Source organism: Pleurodeles waltl, chromosome 8 (genome assembly GCF_031143425.1).
Source record: "Pleurodeles waltl isolate 20211129_DDA chromosome 8, aPleWal1.hap1.20221129, whole genome shotgun sequence".
Lineage (NCBI taxonomy): Eukaryota > Metazoa > Chordata > Amphibia > Caudata > Salamandridae > Pleurodeles > Pleurodeles waltl.
In genome coordinates this window covers 127,524,164-127,538,169 of record NC_090447.1, presented here as the reverse complement: position 1 = coordinate 127,538,169, position 14,006 = coordinate 127,524,164, and the positions used below count along the sequence as shown (strand labels likewise).

Below are 14,006 nucleotides of genomic sequence, written 5' to 3'. Positions count from 1 at the left end.
CCTTTGTAATGACTTTTCCATCTCTCCCTTGCTTTTCCTTTCCACTTCACGGGATTTTCCCTGTGTGGCTCTCAGGAAATATCTGAAGAGGTCACATAACTGGTGGCTCACAGAGATGAGTGCACGCGGCCCCCACCAGCAACCACACCCTCAGCTCAACCCCTGGGATTGTGTGGTGTACAGCAAACTTGCAGGGAGGATGGATGCAGTACTACTGCTCTGATTACCAGTGGGATCATGGGTTGTGCAGAAGGGCTTGAAGGTATGTTTGAATGCCTTTTGGCTCAGAGTAGAGCGAACACCTCCCTCCAGGTCACTATGGACAGTCTTTCCAGACCTGGAGTTATGTATTATAACCTAATGCACGCGTCTAAATAGTTCTTTGATGCTCAGCCAAAGGCCCAGACATGTTAAAGTGTTCAGTTGTCTCAAAGCACATATCAAAACTCTTCAGTGCCGACAGAAATCACTTGGGGCCAGATGTAGCAAAGGTTTTTACCCATTCTGTGTCTATGGGAAAAAGTGTTCGTACATATGGCCCTTGGACACCCACCCATTTCTGCCTCGGATTCTATTCTGCAGTGGTGTAACAAATAATTCGTTTTCAAAAAACAGTTTCAAGATCAAGGGACTTCTCTAAATCTGAGCAGATTTTGAAGATTTGTGCTGGTCTCCTCATAAGTAACAGGTGGCTTTCTAGGCAGCCCACACTATCGTCACAAATACTGCAAAATGCTTGTAAATCTTTCCTCTGGTAACATGTCCTCAGCTTCCTGCATCGCACAGGATGCATGGACTCACAGTACCATCACACCCTGGGACAGATTTAATATTTTTGTGCAGTGCTCAGAAACCAAATTTGCTTTGTTGTGCTGTGTTACTTAACGAGTAAAAACAGCTCTATGTCTTAACTATAATTTAAGCATCCCCTGTTCTGGCACTCTAATAATACTACCTCCCATCACAGTGCACAGGTGGGTGTGTGCAGTCTGACATCGGATTTGTACTGCAATTATACCACTCCAGTACAAGTCCCTCTGCCTAGTCACACTCAGAAGCACCGCACACATTAAACTTTGTACTTGTATAGCGCATTACTCACCCGTTAGGGTCTCAAGGCACTGTACGCATACAGCTGTGGAACCCCTCCTGGCTTTTCCTTGTGAGGTGCCCACTCCTGGGCAACCTCCAAGGTGAAGCCAGGCATCCCAGTGCTGTTGGGGCCATTGTGGAGATTAAGCAAGCTATTGCCCAGAGTTACAGAGTGGGACACATGAATTAGATTAGGCACCGATGCAAGAATTATCAGGTCAGAGGAAATTGAGCCCAAGACCCGCCGAGGCGGGAATTGAATCCTGGTCCCGGGCCAGATTTCTGCATCAGGGTCTGCTGCTCTAACCATTGAGCCACACTTCTCCATTTGGGTATTGCTGTGCACTTTAATACACACATACAATGCATGGGTTTATTTTGTGGAATTAACACACCCTGCATCCCCTTAACACCTGCTTCATGTAGGTACTAGCCCATATCCTCAAGTCCTAATGCATTATTGTCATGTGGTTGTTCGTGTAGTAATACATTTGCACACACTTTACAGCCATGCTACTCTTTACTTTTATTTTAGTTGTTCGTGTAATTATACAAGTCCTAGCTCCTGTTACATATTTCACTCTATTTGGAGGTAGAAAGAGAGCTGTGGCAGTGCCTGTTTCTAAACAGTTACATTTTCATAGCATTGCTCCTAAGAACATGTTCGGATACAACTTTTCTGCACGGGTACTTCTCACCTGGCTGCTAGAAAGCCCCAGTTAAAATCCGAAACACAATGACATTTGTTTGCTCCATCAAACCAGCCTTGATATCTTCCAGGCATGTTCCTTGGCTTCTAAAGTCCTTCCTCTCTGTCTGGTCATTCTTCTTTTGGAGAACTGTGGTGCAGCGGATTATCTGAAAACAGGGCCAGCTTTAGCAACGGTGGCTCCCGGCGTGCCAGTCTTTTTTGCCCCCCCCCCCCACCCCATGACTACCTCCTCGGATTCCCTCAATATCACCCAACTAAAGTGCCCCTCATCTCACTAGAGCTCCACTCTCACATGCATTTCATTTGTTTTAAAGTGTTGGTAAAAGCTGGCTTTACTAATCCACTCGGCTATCCACATAAAATACTGATTTATTGTTTGCAGCAGGCATATTAACCCTCTGCGCTACTTTATGGTGAGTTAAAACTGTCACTAGGCAAAACTTTGATATCGCTCTCTAGCAGGAATATTAATCACAAGAGTTATCTTTATATTTTTATTGCTGCCTGAAAGCTGGACAACAAGCAACTCTGCATCAGGTGCTTTTCAATCAATCAATCAGGATTTATAGGGCTTGGCAAATCAACCATGAGGGTCTCAAGGTGCTGGAGTTGCTAGCTGCTTCAAAGTGCTCTGTTCATTCGAACAGCCATGTCTTGAGTCCTCTTCTGAATTCCTGGAGAGATGCAGCATTCCTGAGGTGCAGGAGAAGGTAGGCCAGGCTTTGGCCACCAGGTGAGAGAAGGAGTGTCCTCAGCTGTTGGATCGGCGGATCCCGGGGGGTGCCTGCAAGAAAAAGGGAGTTGGATTGCAGATTTCTGGTTGGTTGGTGGAAGGTCGTTAGTTTGTTGATGTATGCTGGTCCTTCAATGTGCAGGGCTTTGTATGCATCGATCAGTATCTTAAACTGGCATGCCTTCTGGATCAGAAGCCAATGTAGCCTCTTGAGGTGCAGGGTGATGTGAGTCCGCCAGGGGACATTAAGGTTGAGACTTGCTGCTGGGTTTTGTACTGTCTGTAGTCTTTTCAGTAGGCATGCAGTTACGTAGAGAGTGTTACTGTAGTCCAGTCTGCTGGTGAAGATGCCTTGAGTGACGGTCCTTCTGGTGTCACTTGGGAGCCACCTGAAGATCTTACAGAGCATGCATAGGGTGTGGAAGCAGGCAGACAAGACTGTTTTTAGCTGTTTCTGCATAGATAACTTGCTGTCCAAGATGATGCAGAGGTTGCAGGCGTAGTCTGTTGGAGCGGGTGTAGGGCAGAATTCAGCAGGCCACCAAGTGTTGTTCCATTGCGAGGTTTGTTCCCAAAGATGAGTACTTCTGCCTTGTCTGTGTTGAGCTTGAGGCAGTTGTCCTTCATCTAGTTGTCGATGTTCACCATACATCTGTGGAAGTTGGTTCTGGCGGTGGAGGGATCTTCTGACAGCCAGAGAATGAGCTGGGTGTCATCGGCATAGGATATGGTATTGAGTCCATGGGATCTGATGGTGTTGGCCAGGGAGGTCGTGTATGTGTTGAAGAGGTTGGGCTGAGGGCCAATCCTTGTGGGACGCCGCAGATGATCTTCTTGGATTCCGAGGTGACTTGTGGGAGATGTATTCTCTGAATTCTTCCGGTGAGGTATGAGGGGATCCATTTGAGGGTGTCTCCCTGGATTCTGATTTGGTGGAGTCTGTTGATCAAGATGTGGTAGGAGACAGTGTTGAAGGTGGATGACAGGTCCAGGAGGAAGAGGGCTGCTGTTTCACCACAGTCTAGGAGGTCCCTAATGTCATCGGTTGCTGCAATCAGGGCTGTCTCAGTGCTGTGGTTGGCTCAGAATCTGGATTGGGAGGGGTCCAGGAGGTTGTAATGCTCCAAGTGTTTGGTGCGTTGCTCGTTGATTGCCTTTTCGAGAACCTTCACTGGAAAGGGGAGCAAGGAGATGGGCCAGTAGTTCTTTGGATCTGCTGGATCAGCGGACGGTTTCTTCAGGAAGGGGCCTTACTTCAGTGTGTTTCCAGTCTTCAGGAAAGGAGGCCGTGGGGATGGAGGTGTTCAGGACTTTTTTAGCTTATCGACAAACGTCTTGCTACTGAGGTTGAACTTGTGGTGGGGACACGTGTCCTTGGTTGCGCCTGAGTGTATGGAGTTCATGAGGGAGATTGTGGCTTGAGTTGTGAGAGGGTTCCAACGGGTGAGCAGGTGTTTGGGTTTGTGGGTGTGAGTAGACTCATGTTGTCGGCATAGGGATGTTGGGGTTTGAAGTTCTCGTGAATGGCTGAGATCTTGTCATGGAGGAAGTCCGCCAGGGTGTAACACAGTTCTTGGGAGGGGTTTGTGTCATTCCCGTGGCTGCGGGCTTGCAGTACTCCTTCACAATGGCAAAGAGCTCCTTGCTGTGGTTTGTTCTGGCTTCTTTTCAGTCTGCTTGATTGTTATTCTTTGTTTCTCTCAGGAGGCGGTAGGAGGCGGTTGTACTGTTTGAGTGCTGTACTGAATCGTAAGTAATTGCTAAATATACCCTCCCCCTGCCCCCCCCCCCCCCGGAGGTCAGGGATCCCTTTCCAGCCAAGGTCAGCACTCAGTGAAGCTGCTTTGGTCACACACCCCTAAATCCAGAGCTGTCTGACAATCATAGAAATACAAGAGCTGCAATGTAATCAGAAACAGGAAAGAGAGTGTGAGTAAAAAAGCCAAGAATTGCACCTGTTCGTTAAGAAGGCTGGTTTGAAGGAGTATACCCACATTGTGAGTTGAGTGCCACTGACGTCAGATGCAAGGAGCCAGGATAGATCAGTTGCAGCAGAGAAGAAAGCCTCCATAAAGCCAGCTCTTTCAAGAGTACTATCTGTACAGAACACGCCATCAAAGCTCCCATCCCCAACGCTCTTGGGTGTACCTGGTCCGTGCAGGAATAGCTCATACATTCCAGGTTTATTCTGTGCATCCTGGGATGTGTAATCCTTAGTTTATATCATAATAATCATAATATATCTCAGACTACCAAGGAATAAAACTGGTCTGGAAGAACTACTCATGCATGGACATGGGAAACTTGAGAGCTCTGTATCATGGAGACACAGGTCAGGTGCGGGGCATTTAGCAGTACAAGGAGGATTGGCATGGAAGAAGGGTTGGTTACTAAGGGGTGTGTCCCAGGTAGTGGACTGCCTCATGGCACCCCTAATTAGGCCCTTTTGAACTGGAGTGGCCGTTGGCTAAAGGACAAGGTTAACTCTTGAATTTTTCCTCACACAAACATTAGCAAAACCAATGGGTCTGGTGTTAGCGGCTGCCCTTTGCTTGTTTTGTATTGTCATGGCTTTCAAAAAACGTTTTTGTTGGAGAAGGTGCTGGGCCCTTATAAATATTACAAAATGGCTAAAAGCAAGAACTTTTTTTGGTTTCAAAACGCACACACTGCAATAGTAGTCCACAGCAGCAAGGGAACTACTTTGTGTGTCGATTTGCTCCTTCAAGAAGGGTACAAGAGAATGCTGTTTGTGAGAAAACATGGCTCATTGCAGGGGCCCCTTAACTTTTTATCCCCATTCTTCACTTTTTGCTGGTGTTTTCCTGACTCTGATTGTGCCCTGGGTACTGCCAACCAGTCCCAGGGCCTGTGCTCTGTATAAAATAAGTATGCAAATTAGGCTACTTATAATTAACTATGTCAACCTACCTATAAGTCCCTATTACATGGGAGGCATGTAGGTTTAGGGACCCCATCATAGGTAGAGCACCCATAGGTGCACTTCTGAGGTATTCAGGGTCATTTTTAAAGGCAGGCTTGCCTTACTGGCTGCTTTTAAATTAAAGTTAAATGCAAATTCGACTTTGGCATTAAAAGTACTTCCAAAGTCTTAAACTACCTTATTTTTACATATGTCACCCCTAAGGTGTGCCCTATGTTTCCCTAGGGTTGGGTGCCATGTAACTATAAGCAGGGACCTTATAAAAATAGTTTTATAAGTCCAGATGAGGTAAAATAGCCAAATTTGTCTTTCCCGCTCTGTGGTGAATGGCCTCATAGGCTAGAATGGGGAGGCTTGATTTTAATTAACAAAATCCCCTTAAGTGTCAGATGCCTCAAGTTTGTTATCAAATTAATTGTTATAATAAATCCCACAACTTACAATTGTTGGATTTAATATAACTAGTTCAGGTAAAGATTTTTAAACTCTACCTAAAATGTTGCCAACTTCAGCTCTGATTGGCCAGCCTCTGGCAGCCTGACCAGGCTGCCTTGATGAGGTGTGAAGTGGCCTAGGCTGAACACAAAGGATGTGCCTGGGGGAGGAGAACTACCTCAGCAGATTTGGAAGAAGAAAGAGGGGAGGGCTGCCAAACTGGTCTTCGAAGGCAGGGAAGGACATTTGGAGCAACCCAGCACCTCCCTCCTCCCTCACATCCTGCAACCCCAGACAATTTGGTGCCCTCTTGATTAGATTAGGAGAGAGCAGGATAGGGTGTGTTTAGGATTTTTAGCCACACCAGTGGGTAGGCTCAGCCAGATAAAATCTCCCAAAAACTGTTTCAGCCATGATTAATTTTTGAAGAATGTTGCTCCCTTGGATTTATTTTCGCCACTCTTTCCAGGAAGTGGTCATCACAGGGGGAAGGACCTTGGGTCTGATTGGAGAACCAGGACTCCCTGTTTTTCACCCAGAAGCAAGAATAAATGTGGCAGAGCTGCACCACACCTCAGATACCTACAAGAAGAACATCAGGAGAAGAAGGACTGCCCTGCTGGACCCCTGAGCTGCACCTGGACACTGCACTCTGAAGGACTACACCAGCTGCACACTTGGGCTTCACCACAAGAAGGATTTTGCCTGGCTTCAACTGGTTCAAGGAGGGACTCCCTGTTTGTACAGGTGAAAAATTGCTAACCAGAGTCCCCTGCTTCAGATCCTGAAGAAACTGACCAGCTGACCACTGTCCAGTGGCCGTTTCGGAGTTTGAGCCAGGTGCATTCTGGGAATTGTAGTCTGCACCCTCAAGAAGCAAATCAGAGCTTCTGGAACCTTAGGGTGCGCTGTGGACTCCAAAAGAACCTTAAAAGTCCTTCTGGACGAAGATCCAGAAGTTTGGAGAAGATTGGAGAAGTAATTGGAAAACCTCCATAGAAGGACCGACCTGCAGTGGCAACTCTGGCCGGCTTGCCTCAACTGTGACCCGGCCTGACTTTCAGGTTCATCCCGCTGAATAAAATCTCAGAAAAAGTGACTATGTCCGAATGTAGAAAGTTGACTAGGACCTATTGAACAGTGTATCCGAAGAGGGCTTCAGGGACATCGGATCAAGATTCAGGTTCAGCCCAGTCGAAGGATTTCCATCTCAGAAAATCATCTAAGTCCGAACGTAGAAATCTTCACCAAGAGCTCCTGTGACACGTATCCGAGGAAGGGCTCCAGGAAGGTCAGATCAGACTGGTGACTTCGTCTCACTGAAGAAAATCTTCAAGAAAACGACTATGTCCGAAGGTAAACTTTTGACTGAGGCCTCCCGCTTGCGGTAGCCGAGCAGGGCTCCATCGCGGTCGGCTTTAAACTTTGACTATTCACTGGTCGAGGTGCGACCAGATGACCAGATTAGCGCTATTCGTTTCTATGCACTAAAAAAACCCTAATTTTTAAAAAATTCATATCTCTGATTTCTCTTATCCAATTTTATTCGTTTTGGTGTTATTTTAAAGATTAAAATATAATCAATTCTTATAAATTGGTGTTGGGTTCTTATTGTGTTTTGTGTTTTACTTATTTACTGCTTTGTGATTTTTAAATGCTTTACACATTTGTCTCCTAAGTTAAGCCTTGTCGCTCGTTGCCAAGCTACCAAGGGTTGAGCTGGGTTTAATTTACTGAGACCTAACTAGACCTTAGTGGAGGTTAGTGGCTTATTGCTAAGTGTAGGTACTCACCTGCCCTTACCAATAATCCACTTTCCAACACTGTTACTCACAGTGAAGTTAGCCAGTGGCTGAAGTGGGCTGATCAATTGTCCCAGGCTGAGTGCTGTATTGGCAGAAGAAAAATGTTAATGACACAACAACAGACCAATGGATGAAGGGGCTGGCTGAAAGCCCCAGCAAGTAAGTATATTACATGTGTATACAATTTTGGTAAAATCAAAAGGTCTTGGGTAGCACCTGACCAAAAAACGGGCTCCATAATTGTTTAATTGTTTAAAATTCATAAAACGTTTACAATAAGCTCATTAAAATGCCTTTTGGGGAAACAGTCCTGGTTACCAGCCTGGTGTATTCTGGGAGATATAGTCTTGCTTCGTTACAACTGGAGCAGATGGCCTAAAACACCTGAAAACAATGATTTCTTAAAGGTGAGTCCAGGTTAAGAGCACAGTGTCATTGGTGCGTTGAAGTCGTCTGGTAACCTTATCCATAATGACATCCCGAGTTCAAGTTTGTATTAATCAACATTGATATTACCCGCTGCCCGCGCCCCTTCTGCAGGAAACTACAAAGAAAACTATCTAAAATTCTGCTTTTGTTCTTCTTTTTAATCAAGAAGTTATGCCCATCAGCAACACCTGAACATCTGGATAAAATGCACATCACGGTGCCGTGGCCGATAATTATTTCTGAATTAGTGCAATGAAGGGTAAAACGACTACTTTGTAGGGGAACCGCACGAGGATGTAACGTGCACGGGCGATGAAGTGATGTGTTTAAATAATAGTCTTCACGTCACACTGAGCCGGCTGCAGCCGTACGGACAGGTGGCACTGCCCAAGCTGTGATGGCGAGAATGAAGATGCTGTGACCTATTGATGAATAACAAGAATAACTTACTCTTATAAATAGTTCCTCGTACTTGACCTCTGGTGCAGAGTAGAGGTGTGAATATTACCCAATTTAATGGTACTCACTTTTTTTTACCTTTAAAGATGGGAAAGCTGAGTTGATCTTGCTGAGAATCGAGCTCGCGGCCCGCAGATCACCGCAGGTGTTAGCAGCGAGCGTTTAACTCACCCAGCCCACGTGGGCAAACACGGTGGCTCAGTGGCAGAAACTAGACAATTCTTTACTGTTACGGACAACTTATTGAATATAATACGAGTGTCGTCGTTCCAACCGAAACCCGAGGACATTTTCACCAAACCTCTCATGTTCCCAAGATATGCCGTGTTTAATTAACTTGACATTTATCAACGTGTGCCTAGTAACACACGATGTGCGTTCGTGAGGATTGCCGATATTCCATTTCTGTGTCACATCAGGCCTATATAAAAGTTTACGAGTTTAATGCATTGGGACCCGTGCCCTCCCTAAAGGGCAAACTTCAGCCGACAAGCGGCGCGTTGCTGCCATTCCTCATTCTACGCTGTTAGCTTTCGTTTTGTGGTGGTAACTGTAATCCAAGCGAGTATGAGGGTTACCGCGACAGTCAGTGTTCCGTGGAGGTGGTGAGGTCTGAGTGGGGGTGGCAGTAGGTAGAGGGGTCGCTTTCACGGCACATTAACCATTCTTTACAAATGTGTGCCTCTGACTTCTAGGCACCCACTGGTCAGTAACAGTGGGGGGAGGAGAAGGGTTGTTTAAAGAAAAAGAGACGTTCTTGCCTGTCTAGTTGGTGTTAAATCTGCCGACTCTATGCTTCATCTGGGGGCAGTGCTTAATTTGTGCTTGTTGTTTCCGGTGCTGAGCACCGGCACTTATTTTTGAGGGCCGGAGCTTATTCTTCGGCCTCAAGCATTTGATGCGAACAAAAGACACATATGGGAAAGACGAAGGAAGGGAAAGAAAAAAGCGTCACAAAGGGAGAAAGCAGAAAGCTGCAAGAGTGAGCTGAAGAGGTAGGGAGTGGCTGTAAATGGATTGAAGAGTCCAGAGAGGGCTTCAGTATTCCGCTGCCTCAGTATTCCATGTTTGCACATTTAATTGCAGCAGCCACGTGTTGGAGAATTAAGCTTTGAGCACCAGCACGTTTTTATTTACAAATTGAGCACTGTCTGGGGGTACCATTTAAATACACAACCCCCCATGCTTCAAGGTCCTGCAGCTCTCAAACCAACGCACTGTCCTCTGGTCAAAGTCACCTGGTGTTTTTTTTGTCCTGTTTTCCAAAGGCACGCTGTGTGATCTTGGGCAAAGGCTTGGTCTCTTTGTGCCACCGCCTCCTAACTATATATAAATAGGGAGCAAACGCTACAGTCAAATCCCATCCGCTCGCCTGCTCCAGCAGCATGACGTGGATGAGAGAGTTCAGTCTGTTTTAGGATGTTATATATATTCTGCCGCCTGCCTACTGGAGAGAGACCGGGGCAGAGAGGCCTCTGTGGGGCAGGGTTAGAAGTAAGGCCCAGCCAGGCTTCTTTCAGCCAATTCATGTCTGACTTTTCTTCTGCTCTGATCTTAGACGGCTCACTGTACCCTAAATGTGTTTTTTCCTGCACAGCAGATTCGTAGTTTGCCCCCTCAAGGCACTTGGCGGCTGACAGTATTAGGATGTCACAGAGTGGGATGGGGTCAGTGAGATGTCTGACCCCACCCCACTCTGTGACAAGGTGTCACTGATTGACACTCGCCCGGGGCGCTTCAGGGCTTAAACCTGAAGCGCCCAGCTCAAAGTCAATAGGTGACCCTTTCCCTCGTCACTGAGGTGGGGCCTTCGAGGCACCTTTGCTGAGCCGAGGAGGTCACGCCCATAGGAGCTGTGACCTCCTCAGCCCAGCAAAGTTCAGCTCAGGCAGCCAGGAGCCTGCACGCAAGCGCATGTCTAGATCCTGGCTGCCTGATCTGAACACGAAGAGTGTCTGTCAGGCTGACCTATGTTCAGCCTGACACACACTCTTCTTGAGGGTCAAAAGGTGGTGCGGTGGCCCCTCAGCCCCAATGGATGGGCCGTGGCTGGTATAGATGTAGAAAAAGAAGTTGTGGTGGATATTTGTCTTTCACACCATCGTAAAAGCTGGGCTCTGACTTCCCAAGCCGCAGCAGGAGGGGTAAGCCACCTTGCCCCCTTGTCCCCCTCATGGACTTAGGCTGGGTAGAGCTACCCCAGGAGCCCAGACACATTACCACAGGGCTGGGCGACGTAGATGCAGATTTACAGGTTAACTAGTAACTACTTAAATCGCTTCCATTCAGTTTAATTCTATGGAAATGTATTTTCTGTGGATATCCTCTGCCCCTCTTGGACCTACTATGGATATCCCTGCTGCACTAAACTCCCCACTCATAGGAAACGAGGCGTCGGGACAGTGGCAGTAGTCCAGGAAAGCACTGGCGTCACAAATAAGGGAGCCTTTGCAGGGGAAGGAACAGCCTGTTTATGGTTGTGAAAGTACACCACAGAGGGCTGTGATTCTTCGCCATATTTTCCAATGGGGCGTCATTTTATCACAAGGTTACTAGCAGATGCAAGAACCAGAATGAGGGGTGGGAGATTTAGGGGGGAGTAAACGGAGGCCGCCTTGTATGGGAAGAAGGATAGTGAGTGAACTAGGATTAAGAAAGAGACCTCAAAGAGCAACGGGAGGGTTGGTCAAGGAGAATAGGAAAAGGGGAGGTGAAGGAAATGTATGTTGCTATGACCAGAAAGACCCTATGTAGGAGTAAGAAGAGAAGTGGACGTCCATACCGAGGGGTGCCGCGGGAGCCGAACCGAGGGAGAGAGGAAACTCATGGCAGATGGACTCTAAGCGTAAGACAAAGGAAAAGGATGTTTAACGAGAGGGACTCTGTGGAGTGATGCGAGAGAGAGATCGTGACAGAGACTTTGAGCCATATTTACGAGCGCCTCGCGCAGCTGGCGCGTCACTTGTTGTGATGCACCTGTGAAACCGGCCGCAGGGCCATAGCTAAAGGGCCACGCAGAGCCACTTCACGTGGCTTTACATGGCCTTGTGGACAGGAGCGGCTCGCGGTGCTAAGTAGGGGCGGTGCGAATACGGGAGAGGATGGGGGATTATTTAAAAAAAAACGAGGGGGCTCTGTGGGAGTAATACAAGAGAGATCTCATGGCACAGGGACTGTATGTAGGAGTAGCACAGAGAGAACGTATAACGAGGGGGCTCTGTAGGAGTAATACAAGAGAGGAGTCATGGCACAGGGACTGTATGTAGGAGTAGCACAGGGAGAGGACGTATAACCAGGGGGCTCTGTAGGAGTAATACAAGACAGGAGTCATGGCACAGGGACTGTATGTAGGTGTAGCACAGAGAGAGGACGTATAACCAGGGGGCTCTGTAGGAGTAATACAAGACAGGAGTCATGGCACAGGGACTGTATGTAGGAGTAGCACAGAGAGAGGACGTATAACCAGGGGGCTCTGTGGGAGTAATACAAGAGAGATCTCATGACACAGGGACTGTATGTAGGAGTAGCACAGAGAGAACGTATAACGAGGGTGCTCTGTAGGAGTAATACAAGAGAGTTCTCATGGCACAGGGACTGTATGTAGGAGTAGCACAGAGAGAGGAAGTGTAACGAGGGGGCTCTGTGGGAGTAATACAAGAGAGTTCTCATGGCACAGGGACTGTATGTAGGAGTAGCACAGAGAGAGGAAGTGTAACGAGGGGGCTCTGTGGGAGTAATACAAGAGAGTTCTCATGGCACAGGGACTGTATGTAGGAGTAGCACAGAGAGAGGAAGTGTAACGAGGGGGCTCTGTAGGAGTAATGCAAGAGAGATGTATGTAGGAGTAGCACAGAGAGAACGTATAACGAGGGGGCTCTGTGGGAGTAATACAAGAGAGGAGTCATGGCACAGGGACTGTATGTAGGAGTAGCACAGAGAGAACGTATAACGAGGGGGCTCTGTGGGAGTAATACAAGAGAGTTGGTGGCACATGGACTGTATGTAGGAGTAGCACAGCACAGAGAGAGAACGTATAACGAGGGGGCTCTGTAGGAGTAATACAAGAGAGTTGGTGGCACAAGGACTGTATGGAGGAGTAGCACAGAGAGAGAACGTATAACGAGGGGCTCTGTAGGAGTAATACAAGAGAGGAGTCATGGCACAGGGACTGTATGTAGGAGTAGCACAGAGAGAGGACGTATTACGAGGCGGCTCTGTGGGAGTAATACAAGAGAGGAGTCATGGCACATGGACTGTATGTAGGAGTAGCACAGGGAGAGGACGTATAACGAGGGGGCTCTGTGGGAGTAATACAAGAGAGTTGGTGGCACAGGGACTGTATGTAGGAGTAGCACAGAGAGAGAACGTATAACGAGGGGGCTCTGTAGGAGTAATACAAGAGAGATCTCATGGCACAGGGACTGTATGTAGGAGTAGCACAGAGAGAGGAAGTGTAACGAGGGGGCTCTGTGGGAGTAATACAAGAGAGTTCTCATGGCACAGGGACTGTATGTAGGAGTAGCACAGAGAGAGGAAGTGTAACGAGGGGGCTCTGTAGGAGTAATACAAGAGAGGAGTCATGGCACAGGGACTGTATGTAGGAGTAGCACAGAGAGAACGTATAACGAGGGGGCTCTGTAGGAGTAATACAAGAGAGATCTCATGGCACAGGGACTGTATGTAGGAGTAGCACAGAGAGAGGAAGTGTAACGAGGGGGCTCTGTAGGAGTAATACAAGAGAGGAGTCATGGCACAGGGACTGTATGTAGGAGTAGCACAGAGAGAACGTATAACGAGGGGGCTCTGTAGGAGTAATACAAGAGAGATCTCATGGCACAGGGACTGTATGTAGGAGTAGCACAGAGAGAACGTATAACGAGGGTGCTCTGTAGGAGTAATACAAGAGAGTTCTCATGGCACAGGGACTGTATGTAGGAGTAGCACAGAGAGAGGAAGTGTAACGAGGGGGCTCTGTGGGAGTAATACAAGAGAGTTCTCATGGCACAGGGACTGTATGTAGGAGTAGCACAGAGAGAGGAAGTGTAACGAGGGGGCTCTGTGGGAGTAATACAAGAGAGTTCTCATGGCACAGGGACTGTATGTAGGAGTAGCACAGAGAGAGGAAGTGTAACGAGGGGGCTCTGTAGGAGTAATGCAAGAGAGATGTATGTAGAAGTAGCACAGAGAGAACGTATAACGAGGGGGCTCTGTGGGAGTAATACAAGAGAGGAGTCATGGCACAGGGACTGTATGTAGGAGTAGCACAGAGAGAACGTATAACGAGGGGGCTCTGTGGGAGTAATACAAGAGAGTTGGTGGCACATGGACTGTATGTAGGAGTAGCACAGCACAGAGAGAGAACGTATAACGAGGGGGCTCTGTAGGAGTAATACAAGA

At 47.6% G+C, this 14,006-nt stretch overlaps 1 protein-coding gene across 3 annotated transcripts in view; it reads left to right on the top strand.

Annotated features, from left to right (window-relative positions):
• The window catches only part of TENM4 (teneurin transmembrane protein 4), a 1,476,030-nt gene that overhangs the window by 845,157 nt on the left and 616,867 nt on the right, over nucleotides 1–14,006 (top strand). The window lies entirely within an intron of this gene.